At 38.0% G+C, this 17,269-nt stretch overlaps 1 protein-coding gene across 1 annotated transcript in view; it reads left to right on the top strand.

Moving 5' to 3' along the window:
* Positions 1-17,269, top strand: part of zfpm1 (zinc finger protein, FOG family member 1) — a 109,113-nt gene that overhangs the window by 58,347 nt on the left and 33,497 nt on the right. The gene's annotated exons all lie outside the window — the stretch shown is intronic.

The raw sequence follows: 17,269 nt of genomic DNA, 5'->3' as shown, positions 1-17,269 counted from the left end.
GAAAGATATTTTCATACTTAGTTTTGCTCGATCAGGTTTAGGCTCTATAGATTTTGAAAAAAACTGATTACAAAATGTTTCACACTGGAAACATTTCTCTATCCTGTGGGAAAGTTGTTTTGTTTTGGTTTTTTTTCTTACCCAACCATTCACCCAGCCTTCTCCTTTCATATAATACCTAACTGTCAGTACATGCCCAGAGCTGTTGCTCATATCAACGGAAGATACAAGTGGGTGGACTACAACACAGTGGACTGTATTGAAACTCTTTTGGCATCTGTATTCAGTGGCCATAGAATGAGAATGGAACCTGGAAACCTCCACTCTTACTTTTCACATTCCTAATTAAAACAGTAAGACTGCTGGCTATAATTCCTAGGAATTCTGGAATTCCAGCAAACATCCTTTCAGCTTTATAATATGCTCTCAAGTGGATGGAGCCAGCTCTGTATGTGTGTTCAGGTCTGTGTCTTAAAGAAGTTCCAATGTGTTGCCTTTCACAAGTCCATTGTGTTGTTCTACCATTCCCCTGTAGGAGATGTGAACATGACAGACCAGGGAAAATTTATTCAAGTTGTAACAAACACACGGCTAAGAGGAGATAACAAGTAAATCACCATAATTTTATTATTTATTTTCCCTCTTATCGAGGTTTGTTTGGTTATTTATTTTTCTCTGTCTGTTGTCTTCAATGAGTTAAACAATGCAAGAAGATTACCTCCCTATCTGGCATTATTTCCTTTTCAAGCTGTGCACGTTTTATGTATGTCTGGGCATGTGTGTCTACAGTGTTGAGTGTATGTATTTTGATGAGTGTGTGTGTGTGGGTGTGTGTGTGTGTATGTGTGTGTGTGTGCACGTGTATTTTAATTCCTCTGGTAGGGAAGAGAGGATGTGTTCATTATCGTCCTATCCCAGCCTTGTCCCTTTAACAGTAATTGGAGCGATATTAATTGCTGCGCGGTGGCTGGTTGATGGTAGCATCATGATGCTGCACTGATAGGGCCCTTCATTTTTTTCCTTTCCTCTGCTCCTCACAAACTAACTGCTGGCTGAGTGAGGCAGAGCTTGTGTGTGTGTTGGGGGGGGGTGTAAGGGAGAGAGATAGCCCCTCTATCAGCTCCGGAGCAGGCGCTGTCTTTATCAGGAGCACGATTGGCAAAAAGGAAACTTTGACCGGTCTGAATTTTTCTCTTATCGTCAAGCCTCCCCTTCCTCCCTCCCTCCATCCACCTTCTCCTCTGGTCTCTCCATCACCACTAACAACTCCACTGACAGTCTTCTTCCCCTTCCTTCTTTCCATCCTCCACCCCCTAACAGCATACATCTCTCTCTCTTTTCCTCCATCTTTTCATTGTTTTCTCTTTTCTTATTCTTCTTGTCCTGCATGTCATGTGGGACTGGAATCACTGGCTAATGTGCTCTTGTACATACAGAATGTTCACTATGTATCAGACAATTCCCATAAACAGATGACAGGAAAAGTGTGTATTGTCTGGTATGGAAATAAACAGGCTTTTATCTCTTCTGGAACTGTTGGCATTCCACTCGTTTCTCAGTGTTGTTGCCTTTTAGACACTTGTGCTCCTGGGACCAGAAGTTTCTAGCTTTTAATCTTATGGGGGTTTCAGTTTGGTTGCCGGGAGGCCAGTCATCCAGCAGTGTCACTGCAGCCTTTATGCAAAACGCACTGTGTATTTTGCAAACATTTAAAAGTTTCTTGTATTTTAGTTAGGTATATTTTTCATTCTTGCATGCTCCGGTTCTATGTTGGACTGAATCTATGATTTTTCTTAGTTTCATTTTAATATTTAACATTGTAAGTGTGTGTTTTTTTTTTTATTTATAACAATCAAATAAAACTTTGTCTTTAAGAGCAAATACTATCCAAAATTTAAAAGCAAGACTTTCTCACACCCATGATCAGCATCACTCATAAGTTTATTTGTTAGTTTGAAAATATTTTAATATTACAAATTAGGGCAGCAAAAGCTTGTTTAGCCAACAAAGAAGCCAAAGCCAAAAATAATCAGTTTATAAAACTATATCAAATCCTCACATTTCAAGACCAGACACATTGTCACTTTTGCTTGAAAAATGACATAGTATATGAATAATCCAAATATTAGCCCATTGGGTACTCTTGAATGACTAATCAATGAGTCAAGTTCTAAGACAATCCTATAGAGTTCAATGAGAATAGAGATATTAAAATGATTATGTAATAAATAAAGAGCCAGATGACTGAATCTTCTTTTTGCTGTGTCATTAAGAACACCAAAATGTTCTGAAACGTTCTAGAAACTATTGATTGACCTTTGGTTTCCTATACTTTAGAGGTATACAATAAAATGGATAGTTTTGCTGTAGCTTTTGGTTTATGTGGTTGTTTTAGTTTAGGTTAAGAGTGCTAGTCACACTTTTCAAATTTCTTACCTTTCACCTTGTTGACATGTTTCTCTTACCTTGTAGTTAGGGCTGGTCGATAAATCGATTTTATCGATTACCTCGAATGTGTAGCTTAAATCCACTTGCTTGAATGAAAATTTTCTCTTTAACATCCGCCCTGCTGCCCTCTGGGCTCCCATAGTTCCGAATGGGCTTAGCTGCGCGTTTGCCATACTAGAGATACACAAACGACATGGCAGCAATGTAGTCGCAATGTATATTGCAAAAGCTATGATGCCCACATTCACAGGCTGAAAGTTTTGGACCCCAGGTATGTGCAGCCATTTTCACTGTTGTCAATGGCAGGGTCTGCCATCTTGTCTTTTGGGCTTGTTGTTTCTGATTGCACTTTAACCCCAAGGGGGTTCAATCAATCAAAAATTGATTTAAATCATAAATCAGATTTTTTGTCTTAGGCCATATCGCCCAGCTCTACTTGTAATTTATATATTTTTTTCAGTATGCTTTATTAGCTCACACAGTACCCTTTTCAAGTCTTTATTCCATCTCTTTACTTCTATCAATCAAGCTATCTACATTTTTTCTGTGCTCTTTGTTAATGTTTTTAGCTGTTTTGTGCTAAAGGAAATATATCATATCTTTGTAGGCTTAATGGGTAAACCATATTACAAATATATTACTAATTTTAGGCAGTATTCTTCATTTAGGAAGTCTAAATTCATTAAATATTCATCTACTAATTGTGTTTCAGAAGTTAAAATATGGCTCTGGTCTGAAATGCAACAATTTTTAGATATGAATTTTTTAATTTCCTTTTAGTTTGTGTCCCCACCTTATGATAATAATTTAATTATTTTATTCAAATAACTTAATAGGCAATTCTTTGTTACATTACTATTGTTCAGACAGAATGATATTAACATAAAACAGAGAAAACAAAAAACAGAAAATTTAAATTTATACTCTTCCCGTTTGAAGATAATACAGTTCATTACTGAACTCAACATTTGACACCGCCTCTGCAGTATGTAATGAGTTGTTTATATGTTGGTCTGAATAAATTCCTTACTCATAGATGATAGTTCTCCTCTCTCTCCCCCTCCCTCCTTCCATCTCTGTCTGTCTCTCTGTCTCTCTCTCTCTCTCTCGCTCTCTCTCTTTTTCTGCCAACAGAAGAAAACATAGGCCTTGTGTTTTCCATTGATATTGAAAAAACATTAGAATCAAAGTGACGATAAACTTGAAATGGATTAGAGGCTTCAGCAATTTTCTTTTCTTCAATGTGTAGTTCATCTTAGAACAATCAAGATGATGATGATGATGATGTGTGTGCGTGTGTCTTCCTCAGTTAGTTTGATGAGGGTGTGGTGGTGTTGAGAAAGTCTAGGTGTGAGCTGGTCCCTATCAGGAAAAGCTAAAGCTACCTTTTTAATCTACAGTGTGTCCATACTGCACGATATGCAAAATAAATTATGAAGAGAAGGAAAAAAACTATCTTTTGAATGACCTTGCAGGCTAGAGGGTTTGATATTTTCTCTCTCACTGCTTAAAATTCTTGATATGCAAATGGTTGTCACAGTAATCCCTTGTCATTCTCTAGCTGGCTGGCGGTGCCCACACATTCTCTCCTTCCAGTACTGTGTATAAATCCATTGTAAGTGGCCAAAGGCATTATATAGGCAAGGCATTAGAGAAAGTAATCAAAACGTCCACCAACCCATTCATTTGAATAAACACGAAAACTAGGACTTTGAAAAAAAGTTCAGTCGCGTTTAGATCTGCTGGGTGGGATGATAGAGGAGATATGTGATGGCTTTATAATTTTGAAACACCATGACAAGAAGGTACATGAATCCTGAGGTGCTTATGGCTCTGTATAAAAGAGTTACATTCAATAGGCTTGTTTTGGACCCTATTAGGCACCCTGTGACAAATCTGCCATCTTGCAGAATTGTAAGTGTAGAGTTCATGTGCGCTTGTTTTTCTTCCTGATATTATTTCTTTCCCTCATTTCATCTTTTCGCTGGCTTCTTTTTCTTTATCTTTTCAGTATCTTTTCTCAGGCATTTTAGATTTCAGTGTTGGTTGGAAAAAATAAGTTATTCAAAGGCTTGTTTTACTTAAACTTGGTAAATGGTAACTGGTATTTTTGTGTTTTTGTTTTTTTTTCTTTCTTTTCTTTAACTTATATAGCCCTTTTGTATGCTGTTTAAGCAGCAACTATTAACTATTTTCCCATTGTAGTTGCAGTAGCCAAAAACTGTTGCAAAAACCCAGCCCTACTCATAGCTTCAGATTATGAATCTTTGCACACTTGCTGTTAAATGTTAAAACTTATTTCCATATTCATAAGATTTATGAAGCTGCAAGTGTAATAATAAAGTTTTCCTTTGTCTTAAATGTTATATTCCTGTGGTAAAGCTGAGTTTATTATCAAGATTTTATATAGTATTCTACAGCAAATATTTATTTATTTTTTTTAATTTGCTTTCCATTTATTAATCTTTTGGTGTATAGAAGGTCAAAAATTGTGGAAAGCTATCATAGTTTTTTAAATAACCAGCTGCCATATTCAAATTGCATGTTCTTTCCTGCTTGCTCAGCACACCTCACTCCTTATTCTCCCCAGCAAAATCATTTAAATTACCTCCACTGAAGCATTATAATGGCATGCATAATAATAAGAAGAATAAGAAATGTTATGAACGAGTCAGTCTATATGTGCAAGGCTTGTTTAAAACTGATGACTGATCTGATGACTAGAGCATAAGGCCCGCCCAATTGCAGATAAATTGTGATTGGCCCGCCTTTTTTGAGGCCGGTGAAAAAGCTTCTCTATAGGCAGAGGTTCACCAATCTGTGAAAAATTGCCTCTACAAATTGTTTCTACAAATTTACAAATTTCGTTTGTATGATGGCACACTACGTGGGTGAAGAAATGCTTCGTATGGTTCCAGATAGCGATGAAGAGTTAATTTTGTCCTCAGAGGAAAAACGCGACTCAGATGACAAATGTTTGCATCTGCATTACGTTGAATTGCGTTGCACTAATTCCCTCTCAGCCACATTCCTGACTGAAAGGCTCATTATGCAGCTCATCATGCGGGTCTTTGTCTTCTGAGATAAATCACATGATTATTCATGATCAGGCACACCTTCCTGCTTATTTTCAACTCAAAAAATTATTTGAAGCAAACACTCTAGGCTCCAAGATCCAGTTCTCAAAAGTCTTATGAACCTATGTTCTGTATGTGTTTTATGGCCTTATTTCTCCTTTATTGCTTTACACTAATCATGCGTAAACATGCTGCTCACATATTATTGTAGCCCATTTTGTGCTGATTACAGTGTTATCAGACTTTAGCCATTAATATGTTTAAAAGTAATGTAAATGAGAGTTTTCCGATTCTGTGATGAGTTTACTGTGTGACAACAGAAATGATACCAGTCACACATGCCTTTTAAAGATTTATGCAACTATTTACATGGTAGGGGAAACAGCAGGAACAATGAACTAGACAAACTAGATTAATCATTGAATTAAAACATCTTGAAATGATGCATGAACAGTAGGTGATTTGCAGTGGTGGAAAGAGGAATTTTGAGATTAATCTATATTTGGGTATTGAGTCTGAGAGGTAAACAGCAGTTTAGGAGGAGGGTAAGCTATGGAAGACTACTGAGGTAGGTTGAGAACAGCATGGCCACGGACTACTTATCTGACTGCTGGGATCAGGTTTGCTGGGGTTCGGCCATTCCACTGTGGGCTGGTCTGACTGCGTCAGCCAGGCAGGTTCCAGGAGAGACATAGGCATTCCCCGGAGTCTTCGGCTGCAGGCCTGGAGTCTGTCTACTTCATTGTTCTCCTGCTCCCTTTCTGAGAGTCTCTGTTGTCATATGTGTATGTTGAGCTGCTCTCTTCTGAGCTTTGTTGAGCTTGAGCCCCCTTTCCTGTGGCCCCCGCTCCTGTCATGGGGCTAGCTTTTGATTTCTGCCACGCTGGGTGGGGAATTCACCTGGTTGGTCGTTCATCATAGTTGGCACAATTTGGTTGGTCTCAGAAGGCATTCAAGGAAACCAGAAATAGTTTATAGGTATTTATGGCTAGGGGTGAACAGCAAGGAGTCTGTTCATTACAAAGGGCTCTCCTAGTTAGAGCAGATTTGTGACTTCTGTAGCCTGCTCACGAGCAAAGGTAGTCTTGACAAGTATTTGTTTGAGATGACTGTGCCGCCTCCTGCTGATTCCTTCACAGGTCACTCTGCCCCTGGATTATCAATTTCAGAGCAGTAAATTCTTATGGGCAAAAATTCCTTCATCAGTCTTGCAATGTGAAAATATACAATAATTTTACATTAATTCTGTTTTCGGTGCACTATAGTGTCATCTTCATAGCATTGGTAGTTAAGACAGTGCTTACTAATAACATTGCCTAAGGGGAGCGTGTATAAAGTGAAGAGAATCGATCCTAGCACAGAACATTGTGGAACTCCATAACGAACTTTTGTGTGCATGGAAGGCTCATTATGAACAAGAACAAATTGGAATCTGTGTGATACATAAGATTGGAACCACTTTAACACTGTTCCTTTTATCCCAATCACATGTTCCATTCTCCTGTAATAAGATGCTGTGGTTGATAGTGTCAAATGCAGCACTAAGATCTAAGAGGACAAGTACAGAGACAAGTCCATTGTCTGAGACTATGAGAAGATTGTTGGTGATTATTAATGATGTTTCTTAGTGCTGTTTTTTTATTATAATGTGACATAAATCCTGATTGAAAATCTAAAAGGTAGTTTTGCTATTCGTCTATAATTACCCAGGACTCCTGGATCAAGACTAGGCTTTTTGAGTAATGGTTTGATTACTGCAATCTTAAACGCCTGAGGCACATAGCCTGTTACCAGAGATAAATTGACCAGGTATAATAAAGATGATTAGCGGCAGGACGTCTTTGAGCAGTCTAGTCAGGATTCTGTGGTGGACATCACTGCATGGGCTCGAGTACTTCACAGACAGTGATTTTGGGAAGTACTCCTGAGCCCATACAGTGATGTCCACCACGGAATCCTGACTAGACTGCTCAAAGACGTCCTGCCACTAATCATCAAAAAATGCTAATGTTAATACTCAAAAGCAAAGAAGCTATATATGAACATGATCCATAAATCCTGCCATGTTCTTTGGGCCAAAGCTCATGTAAAATGGTCTGTGGCAAAGTGGAGAACTGTTCTGTGGTCAGATGAATCAAAACTTAACTTTTTTTTTTTTGGCAACCAGGGGCGCTCCATCCTCTGGACTGAACAGGAAAGGGACCCTCTAGCTTGTTATCAGTGCTCAATTCAAAAGCCTGCATCTCTGATGGTATGGGGATGCATTAGTGCCTATGGAACGGGCAGCTTACACATCTGGAAAGGCACCATTAAACAATATCAATCTAAGTAGCTAGGCATGGTTTGCATTTGAATGCAGTCTTAAATAAAAGAATCCAGTCAAGTTTCCCTGATGCATGAGCAGTGTAATAACTGAAATATCTGTGTGCTGTGTTTCTGTTTGTTATCTGGTAAAACAGGAGCACAAACAGTTAACTCGTAGTGCTGAAACGAGCTGTCATCTCCAGACTGGCCAAGGTTAAAGGAGGTGAACTTGGGATAGCAAGATGAAGGGTTAAAGAGTGCTCAGAGAGGAGAGAAAGACATCTCTGTGTTTGGGGGAGGAGAAATAGTACAGAAACAGGTCAATACAATACAAATGGTTTGGAATAAATGGCAATGGCAATTTTATTTATATAGCACTATTCACTACAACCAACTTTGACCAATGTACTTTCCAATAGAATAAATAAAACAGCAGTAATAGAGTAAAATAACAACAATAAAACCAAAAACAGATACAAAAATAAAATAAGAATAAGTGCTTCAAATAGAGTTAAAAGCCTTTTGAAACAGGTAGGTTTTTAATTTAGCTTTCAAAATAGCCACCAAATCATTCCAAAGTCTTGGCGCAATTGTAGCAAAGGCATGGTCACCTGTGCACTTCCGCCTTGTCCTAGGGATAACCAGAAATCTCTGGTTGGAAGACTGGAGGGATCTGGTTGAATTGTACTCAATCAATAAGTCAGAAATATATTATTGAGCCAAACCATTTAATGTCTTAAAAAGTAAAATCTTAAAATCCACTCTGTAATGCACAGTGAGAGTTGCAGTAGTCTAATCTAGAAGTAATAAAAGCATGAATCACTTTCTCAAAATTTTTAAAGGAAAGAAAAGTTTTAGCTTTATAGCCGCAACTTAAAAAAGGATGATTTAACCACAGACCATCTGTCTATTCAATTTCAGATGATCATCAAATATCACACCCAAATTTTTCACATATTGCCTAACACATGGGGATAGCCCACTAAGGTTTGGGTTTGAAGCAGTCAATGAGTCTGAGGGTTTGAAAACAATAAAACAATAATTGCAGTTTTTTGTTCATTGAAGTTTAAAATGTTTAGGGACAGCCATGCCTTTACATCTGACAAACAGGCCACAAGAGCATCTAGTGCATCCGAATTCTGTTGTACAGACAGAGAGACTTGTGTATCATCAGCATAACAGTGGAATGACAGCCCATATTTCCTAAAGATAGAACCAAGTGGGAGCATATAGAAAGAAAAAACGATGGGGACCAAGATGGATCCTTGGGGAACCCCACAAGTTAACACCGCTTTATTAGAGTTCAGATCACCTATCTTAACTGAAAAAGTTATGTTGGTAAGATAAAATTTATATATTAATAATATATCATTAGAAACCTTGAACAAAGTGGTCTCAGTAGAGTGGTGTTTCCTGAAAACAGACTGAAAAACCTCAAAGATCTGATTGTCGGCTAAGATAGTTTGCAGTCAATCAAGAAATGTTTTCTCCGATGTTTCCTCTCTTTTGAATTGAACGACAAATTCGAGATGGGCCTATACTTTGCTAAAACAGAGGAATCCATGCCCTTTTTAAGCAGAGGATGAACAGTAGCATGTTTTAGCAGATCAGGAATAGTGCCAGTTTCTAAGCGGTGATTTATCAAAGTCAAGATATATGGACCCACTACATCCAGAACTTGTTTAAGAAAAAGAGGAGGAAGCATATCAGTTATGGAACCAGATGGTTTAAGGTGGTCCACTAGTTCTATAAAATGGTCTTCAGTAATAGGAGAGAAGTGACTTAAACAACATTGCAACTAGGGGGACCAAAATGGTCAGATAAAACTGGCTTTATCCCTATTCTCAAATCGTGTATGCTATTAACAAGAAATTTGAGAAGGTCATCACATGATAGTGACACCTCAGAAGCAGAGCAAGTAGAAGGATTGATAGTGGCACTGATAATGTTGAAGGGAGTTTTTGCCTTGTGACAGTGCATATTTATAATTTCAGTAAAATACATTGATTTTTGCTGTTTTTACAGCTTTCTGATATTGAGATAAGGAATCTCTTAGCATTTTCAGCAAGACCTGAAGCCTGTCCTTTTTCCATTTTCGCTCATATCTTCTACAGAGTTGCCTAAGAGAGCGGGTAGTAGCATCTAACCATGGCTTAAATCTAGGTTTATGATTTTAGAGGTTTTAGAGGAGCCACTAGGTCTAAAACATGTGCACAGGTGGAATTAAACCTTTGGCACTTAAATCACAGCTAGGATCATCCATTTGTAGAGACACTTCACTAAACAGTCAGGATAAGGCTTCTCTGGTTGTTGGAGTAATGAGCTGAGCCTGGCGAGAGGAGGAAATCAGCTTAGATGCATTAAACAAAGAAGAAAATGTAAACACCACAGACTTATGATCAGAGAAACCATTTTCGCACACCTCTAGGTCACACAAGGAGAAACCATGTGTTAATACTAGATCAAGAGTATGACCATACTCTTATTAAATATAATATTCAAAATGGCATACACCAAACTTAACGCTGTGAGGCTTTGAGTTCCTTAACCCTCAGGGGTCGACAAAAGTGCCAGCGCGTTTTGTGGCATCTTCTCCTGCCGAAATGAAGTTGAATTACATCAGTTTTGATCGTACAGATAAGAGCAATATATTATTCGAATCTGTAAAGGGTCTAGTTTTATTTGAAAACACTGATAATAACAACACACTAACAGTAACAACACTGTGCTTTTGTAAAATAAAGGTGCACTCTGTCTTCTGTCTCTGCCATTTCTCTTCACAGACACGTAAATAAAACAACCAGAATCTCAGAACAGAACAGTACAGAACTACCTGGCTCACCTCGGATTATTTCCATATGAACAGTGCGCTCAGGGCGAGGCGGGATCACATTAGCTATAATGACTTGAGACAGGAATAAATGTAAAGCCATACTTTCATATGGATTACATAAAAAGAGATTATTTGTTTTTGACTTGAATTGTTTCATTTAAAAGAAGATATTTCAAGCTTTTTATACATATATTTCTAATTTTTATGAGGCAAGTATTTGCTGAGATTCAAGTTGTTTTATTTACGTGTCTGTGAAGAGAGGTGACAGACAGAGAAGACAAAGAGCGCACGCTGTCTGCTTTTCTTTACAAAAGCCCAGCGTTTTGTTGTTGGGTGTATACAAATAAAACCAGACCCTGTACACATTCAAATGATATATTACTCTTATCTGTATGATCAAAACTGATGGAGTAATTTAAGTTTGTTTTGGCATTATCAGGAGAAGATGCCACAAAACACGTCAACGCACTCGTCGACCCCTGAAGGTTAAAGTTTGGTGTATGCCATTTTTAATATGTCAACGGTCCCCACAAAGGATCATTTTGGTAAATTACTAGTAGTTTGGGTTTATTTTTGGGAAGAATAAATTTGAGGGAGAAATGCAATGCTGCTTGAATTGAGGTTAGCAGCATAGCAGAAGTAATGGCAATGTTGGTCTGCTGGCCAGTCTTTCAGTCTGACAGTGTCTGTTTATGGCTTAGGTCCAGATGCAAATAACGCTCACTATTAGACAGCTTGTCATTAAATTCTGTACAAACATTGATGATCCCTGGAAGATAACAAAGATTTTGTTGGATGCTGGATGAATTGTAGAGACATTGATTGTGTCGAGATTCTGAATCCCTTTGAGCACTTGACTTTTTCTATCAACAGTTATTGGATGGGTTGTTGAGATTGTTGGCATTATTTCAGCCGTACTTTGTTTAGTGGTAACCAGCATGGTATAATGCTAACACATTAAACAGTAAACATGATAGGTGTTATACCTGCTAAACATTGGTATGTTAACATTATTGTGAGCATGTTAAGCTGAGGTGAGCATTTAGCATGGCCTTACTGAGATAACAGTATAAATATACTATTTTTTTGTCTCGCTTCTCCACGTTTGTCATAATTACAATACAAAAGCACAATTTACTGTGCAGATTTCCTTCCTTGTATTATTTTTGGTGACACATCCATATTACAGCAATAAATCACATAGACAAAAATAAAAAGGTAAGTTAAAGCCTGGTAAAGTTAATTTATCCTTTAATAACAATAAGTGATACAGGCCTAATCTGGTTAGACAGTGGAGGAGGAGATGAAGGACTAAGGAGTGGATAGGGTTTGATATGGTGACACGTGAGGTTAGGATGTGGGAGAGGAAGGTTAATGACAAGAGTTGTGTGCAGAAATTACATTTGAAAATGAAATGGGATGACAGTGACTGTCCAGTGGCTAATAAAAAATGCTTAATATTAGCAACATTCAACTCCTCATTTTCAGCAGTACAATTACAGTATATATCAACTGTGAGATCCTTTAGAGAGGGACTGACCCACATCCATCTTTCTCTAACACACACCTAGACATACTGTGCTCTCAGACTCTGTCTTCTCTGTATCCTTCCTCCATATCTCCAGCCAGCAGACTCCCATGCCTCAGAAGGAGGGTGCCCCTGCAAGCACCCTGTCAATTCCACCTGTCAGTCAAAATGCTTTGGGATGATGAGTGGTTGTCATGTGTCCGGAGGGCTTGTCTTGTCAGTGAGGCTGAGATACCTTGGTGTAGGTTCTGCAGTTTGAAATGAACTCAATGGAAGTTTGCTTTTGTCCCATGAGCACACAGTACAGGAAAAGTTTTGTATGTGGGTCAGCCTAAATCTATATTAGATGTTTTGCAAGTTTGCCCAGCTAAAGTTGCCTCTCTCCCTACACAGTTAATATACAATTAAAACTGTGGTAGCTTAGGTAGCTAGTTATGCAGAGGTATAAAATAGCAAGATAACTGATTTCACACATTAGGGGTGCAACTAATGATTGTTTTGTTATTGAATTTAACTGTCTATTCATTTCACCTAAAAGTATCAGTGAACAGTAAAGAAGGCTGACGGAATATTCCAACCAAAGTGTTCATGCTCCGAAGACATTCAATATAAAACTATGAAAAAAGCAGCACATCCTCACATTTTAGATTCTGCAACAAGAGAACCTTAAAAACCAAGCCATGAGGAAAAGCTCAACAGGACTACTCAAAGGAGGAATCATGCTCTGCCTCCATCACACACAATTCATCTATGTGTACACATCACATTTTCTGACTGACTCTTTTTTCTGACTACTCTCCTCTCCCTGACTCCTCTCCTCTCCCATCTCCTCTCTCCAGCATGTTTGTGAAGTGTCACAAACATGGTGACAGGACATTGGCGTCAGATCCCCACTGTCTACTGCATCACATTCTGCATACCTCCCTTTCACACATAAATACACTACTGCACATGATTTATTAAATTCATTCCTAAATCCTTTACAATAATAAAAAAAGCATTTAGTGCTAAAGTAACTTCTGTTGTTGAGTCTGGATACATTTGGAACTTTTAAACTCATTTAAAATACGAAGCCTGTGAGATATGTTCTAGGTTCCTGTAGTAATCCATCCATCCATCCATCCACCTTCTATACCCGCTTTTCCTGGTTCAGGGTCACGGGGATCTGCTGGAGCCTATCCCAGCTCTCTCTCGGGTGGAAGGCAGGGGTACACCCTGGACAGGTCACCAGTCTGTCGCAGGGCCACATAGAGACACACAAAGACAGACAACCTCACACACTCACACTCACTCCTACGGGCAATTTTTAGAGTCACCAATCAACCTAACATGCATGTTTTTTGGACTGTGGGAGGAAACCGGAGTACCCGGAGTAAACCCACGCAAGCACAGGGAGAACATGCAAACTCCACACAGAAAGGCCGGGATGCGAACCCACGACCTTCTTGCTGTGAGGCTCCTGTAGTAATATATAGAAAAAAATAATATAAAGCCTGGCATATTAAAGTAAGTGAGCTCAGTAACAAAAGTTAGGCTAGTTAATTTTATCTTTTATAATGATGATAATTTGATTAGTAACCATAAATTCAAGCCCTTATCTTACACTTTTTTAGCAGTTAAAGAAAATCTCACTTCACCGTCCTTGTCAGGATGCTAACACCATGTAAGAATACAATTATAGAGGAAGAAGCACACGTCTGCTCATTTTCCCCCATCTGTGTAATCTTTTTCTTATCATGTTCAGTTGCTTTCTTGCTATGTCCTCTACAGTATCTCTCACTCACCAGTTTCCTTCCTTTATTAGACAACAATCACATGCTTTCCCAAGTTTTAAGGATGTTTGTGTGTCTATTGTATCAGTGGAAAATATCAAAACAGCCAAACATACTCACATAATTTTGGGTATAAAATCAGCTGCATCTTTACCACATGGATTTTTTTCCAGTTTGCCTTATAGTAATTGAATTTTATTGTGAATTGATTTTAAATCATCCTTTCGACTTGATAACAGAACTATAAGTACTTTTAAGTAGACCTATCACTGTACACTGTACATCATAAAATCCTCTTGCTTTCAACACCAAAAGCATCTTTCTCCTTTCAGTTGTTACCGTTAAACAGATGTATTAAAGAAAAATGCTTGAGTGAACAGTATTTGTGTCTTTCTAGATATGGACACCGACTACAGCACTAGAAAAAAGGATCATTGTTGTACAGACCTCCTCATGTTCCTTGTTCACTTTGCTCATTGCTCTCTTCTTGCTCTTGTCTGTTTAATTGGTGAACCTCTAAATGACCCTGAGCGTGGCAAGCAAGTCTATCAATCTTCAATTTTTCCACGTTTCCTTCCCCAGCCCATGCTGCCGATACCAACCTGATTGAAATGTCCTTTTTCGTGGGAGCCAGAAGGAATTGTTAAAGCAGACATGAATTAATGATTGAATTAATTATCAGAGTCACATACTGTACAATTAATTTTGTGGCTTTGCCTCAGTCTTTTTTCCTCGCCCCATCTGTGCGTAGAGAATGTCAAGAAACATTTTCTAATTAATTTATGTGTGATTATCAGGGATAGTTTCTGGAAGGTCTCCACTTTCAATTTGTGACAGGCTACAGTAGCGGAGAGGGAGAAGGCTGGGAGAGATGGAGGTGGGAGTGTGAATAAGTGAGCTGATGTGTTTATGAGGTGCATGCCCTCTCACACACACATACACTCATTAAGGTGTACGCTTATCTCTGATCTGCAGTTTCATAATACTAAGCATGTCAGCATTGATTTGCTTTAAGTTTTTGGACTGTTGTCCTTTTCATTTAATAGAGAAAACAGACTTTAATTTCTATAGCTGTGTTAGTCTTGGTTGTAAAATTTGTAGCAAATTTGTTCTGTAGGTGACAATTCACAATGTACAGCAATATGTACAACTTTAGCCTAAGGTATAGGTTTGCAAGGCTTCATAACGTATACATATACAATATGCTGCATGTTATATATGTGACATTTTCTTAATGGCAGTTTAAAAAATGTTGCATTAGTTTAAGATCAGGGCTTGAATTTATGGATTGTCTATTTTTGTATTTTTATTTTTAAAGGTCAGGGGCTCCTAACAGGATTATAACCTGAAACCATAAAATACATGAATAAACACATATATTACTAACATGAAACTGGTTTACATCATTTTAAATACCGTGTTGCATGCACACTGTTTCCCACCATCTATCTTGTGACTGGTTGGATAATCACTCTCTGTCTCACACACATGCATGCAGAGACATTTTTTTTTTTAATCAGCAATGAATACAACTCCCACCAGCAGTCAGATGATTGAACTCCAAAATGAAGTTTCTGCATGTGAATGTCAGTATTCTTTGCATTTGTTTGTCTTCTGTGAAGAGGAGGAGAGGGAGGAGGTCTCATCTCATCAACAGTAGCCCTGTCACTTGTACTGTTTTCACCCCTTTCGTCCTCTGAACAGAAAAAAAATGCTTTTGGTTATTCCCTCCCACCTCATTTTATCTTTCTTCACATATTTTTGAATTTGCATGTTTGCTTCTTGCTCTTTTCTGGTGGTGTATGTATTTTGTAGATAAAAGTTCAGCAGTGCAGTTAAGAGAAATTAGTTGGGTAAACAGTGGTAAATGTCAATGATAAAGTTCTGTTGAAGCTCATCTGATTAGCGGGGCTACGCAGGTGTCTTATCTTGCCTGTGCAACAGAGGGTAAAATGGAAATGATTGCGTGGTCCTGAGCAGTAGATGTGTATCCCAGAAATGTCTATCTGCTGCTGAGCCAAGCCTGCTGGACTCCAGGGAGCCATGGGTGCTGCACAGAAGACAGTGAAGCAAGAGATGGGAAAGAGAAAAGGAGACACCATCGTGTTTTGCTAGTTTTTAGATTGAGACCTTTTATTCGACAAAAAATGATGTGAGTGGTCATTTATGTGAAAAGGTGTAGACTTCATAAATGCAAATACTAGACTTTTCAAGACATCATAAAATAATACAACAGAAGAAAATAAATAAATATAATATATCAATATGATGATATTTATAAATATAATTAGGACAAATAGTAAGTAATTTAAATTATCCATCCATCCATTATCTATACCCGCTTATTCCCTAACCAGGGTCAGAGAGATCTGCTGGAGCCTATCCCAGCTCTCTTTGGGTGAAAGGCAGGGGTACACCCTGGACAGGTCACCAGTCCATCACAGGGCCACATAGAGACAAACAACCTCACACACTCACACTCACTCCTGTGGGCAATTTAGAGTCACATACATGACATACATGTTTTTGGACTGTGGGAGGAAACCAGAGTAGCTGGAGTAAACCCACACAAGCACAGGGAGAACATGCAAACTCCACACAGAAAGGCTGGGTTTAATTTAAATTATTTGAATATGAAGTGAAGTGCTTTTATCGTAGTCATGTATGAATATAATAAATATAACTATTTAGAATGAATGCTGAAACCTGCTATTGCTTATAAAAGAAAAACTATAACTCAGAGAACATTTTAGCACTTTAGTACAGCGAAAAATAAAGCGAAACAACTCCACTTAAAACTTGGACAATCAGTATTGTTTTATATTGACACCGAGTCAAAAATATATGTAATCTGATTATTAATTGTTCCCTGTGTCTGATGCTCTGTGGAGCTTTTAATTATCTTTTAGGTCATTGTTTTGGTTTTATGGCCTCATAGTTACAGCAGCAAGAAAAAGTATGCTCATAAAAATTGACCTGATTTTCATCAAAGACACATGCACAGATAAACACAATCTACTTAAGCTGATAACACACTATTATAATTTTTCATGTGCTCATTGAACACACTCATCAAACAGTATCAGTGCTTTTGGAAGAAGTAAGTGAAGCCTTAGATTTAATAACTGGTTTAATATCAAATATTTTCACATATCCTTTTTAGTTTTTGGGTTAGGCCTGGACTTTTTCTTCTCATTTCACTGTTGAAACTTTCAGTATACTGTTTCCAGTATATCTCACTTCTACAAATGACTAACATTCTGAAACAAGAAAACCTTTGCAGATAGATTTGGACGTAACATCATAT

This window comes from Mastacembelus armatus, chromosome 6 (genome assembly GCF_900324485.2).
Source record: "Mastacembelus armatus chromosome 6, fMasArm1.2, whole genome shotgun sequence".
Taxonomy (NCBI): domain Eukaryota; kingdom Metazoa; phylum Chordata; class Actinopteri; order Synbranchiformes; family Mastacembelidae; genus Mastacembelus; species Mastacembelus armatus.
This window is presented reverse-complemented; position numbering and strand designations above follow the sequence as displayed.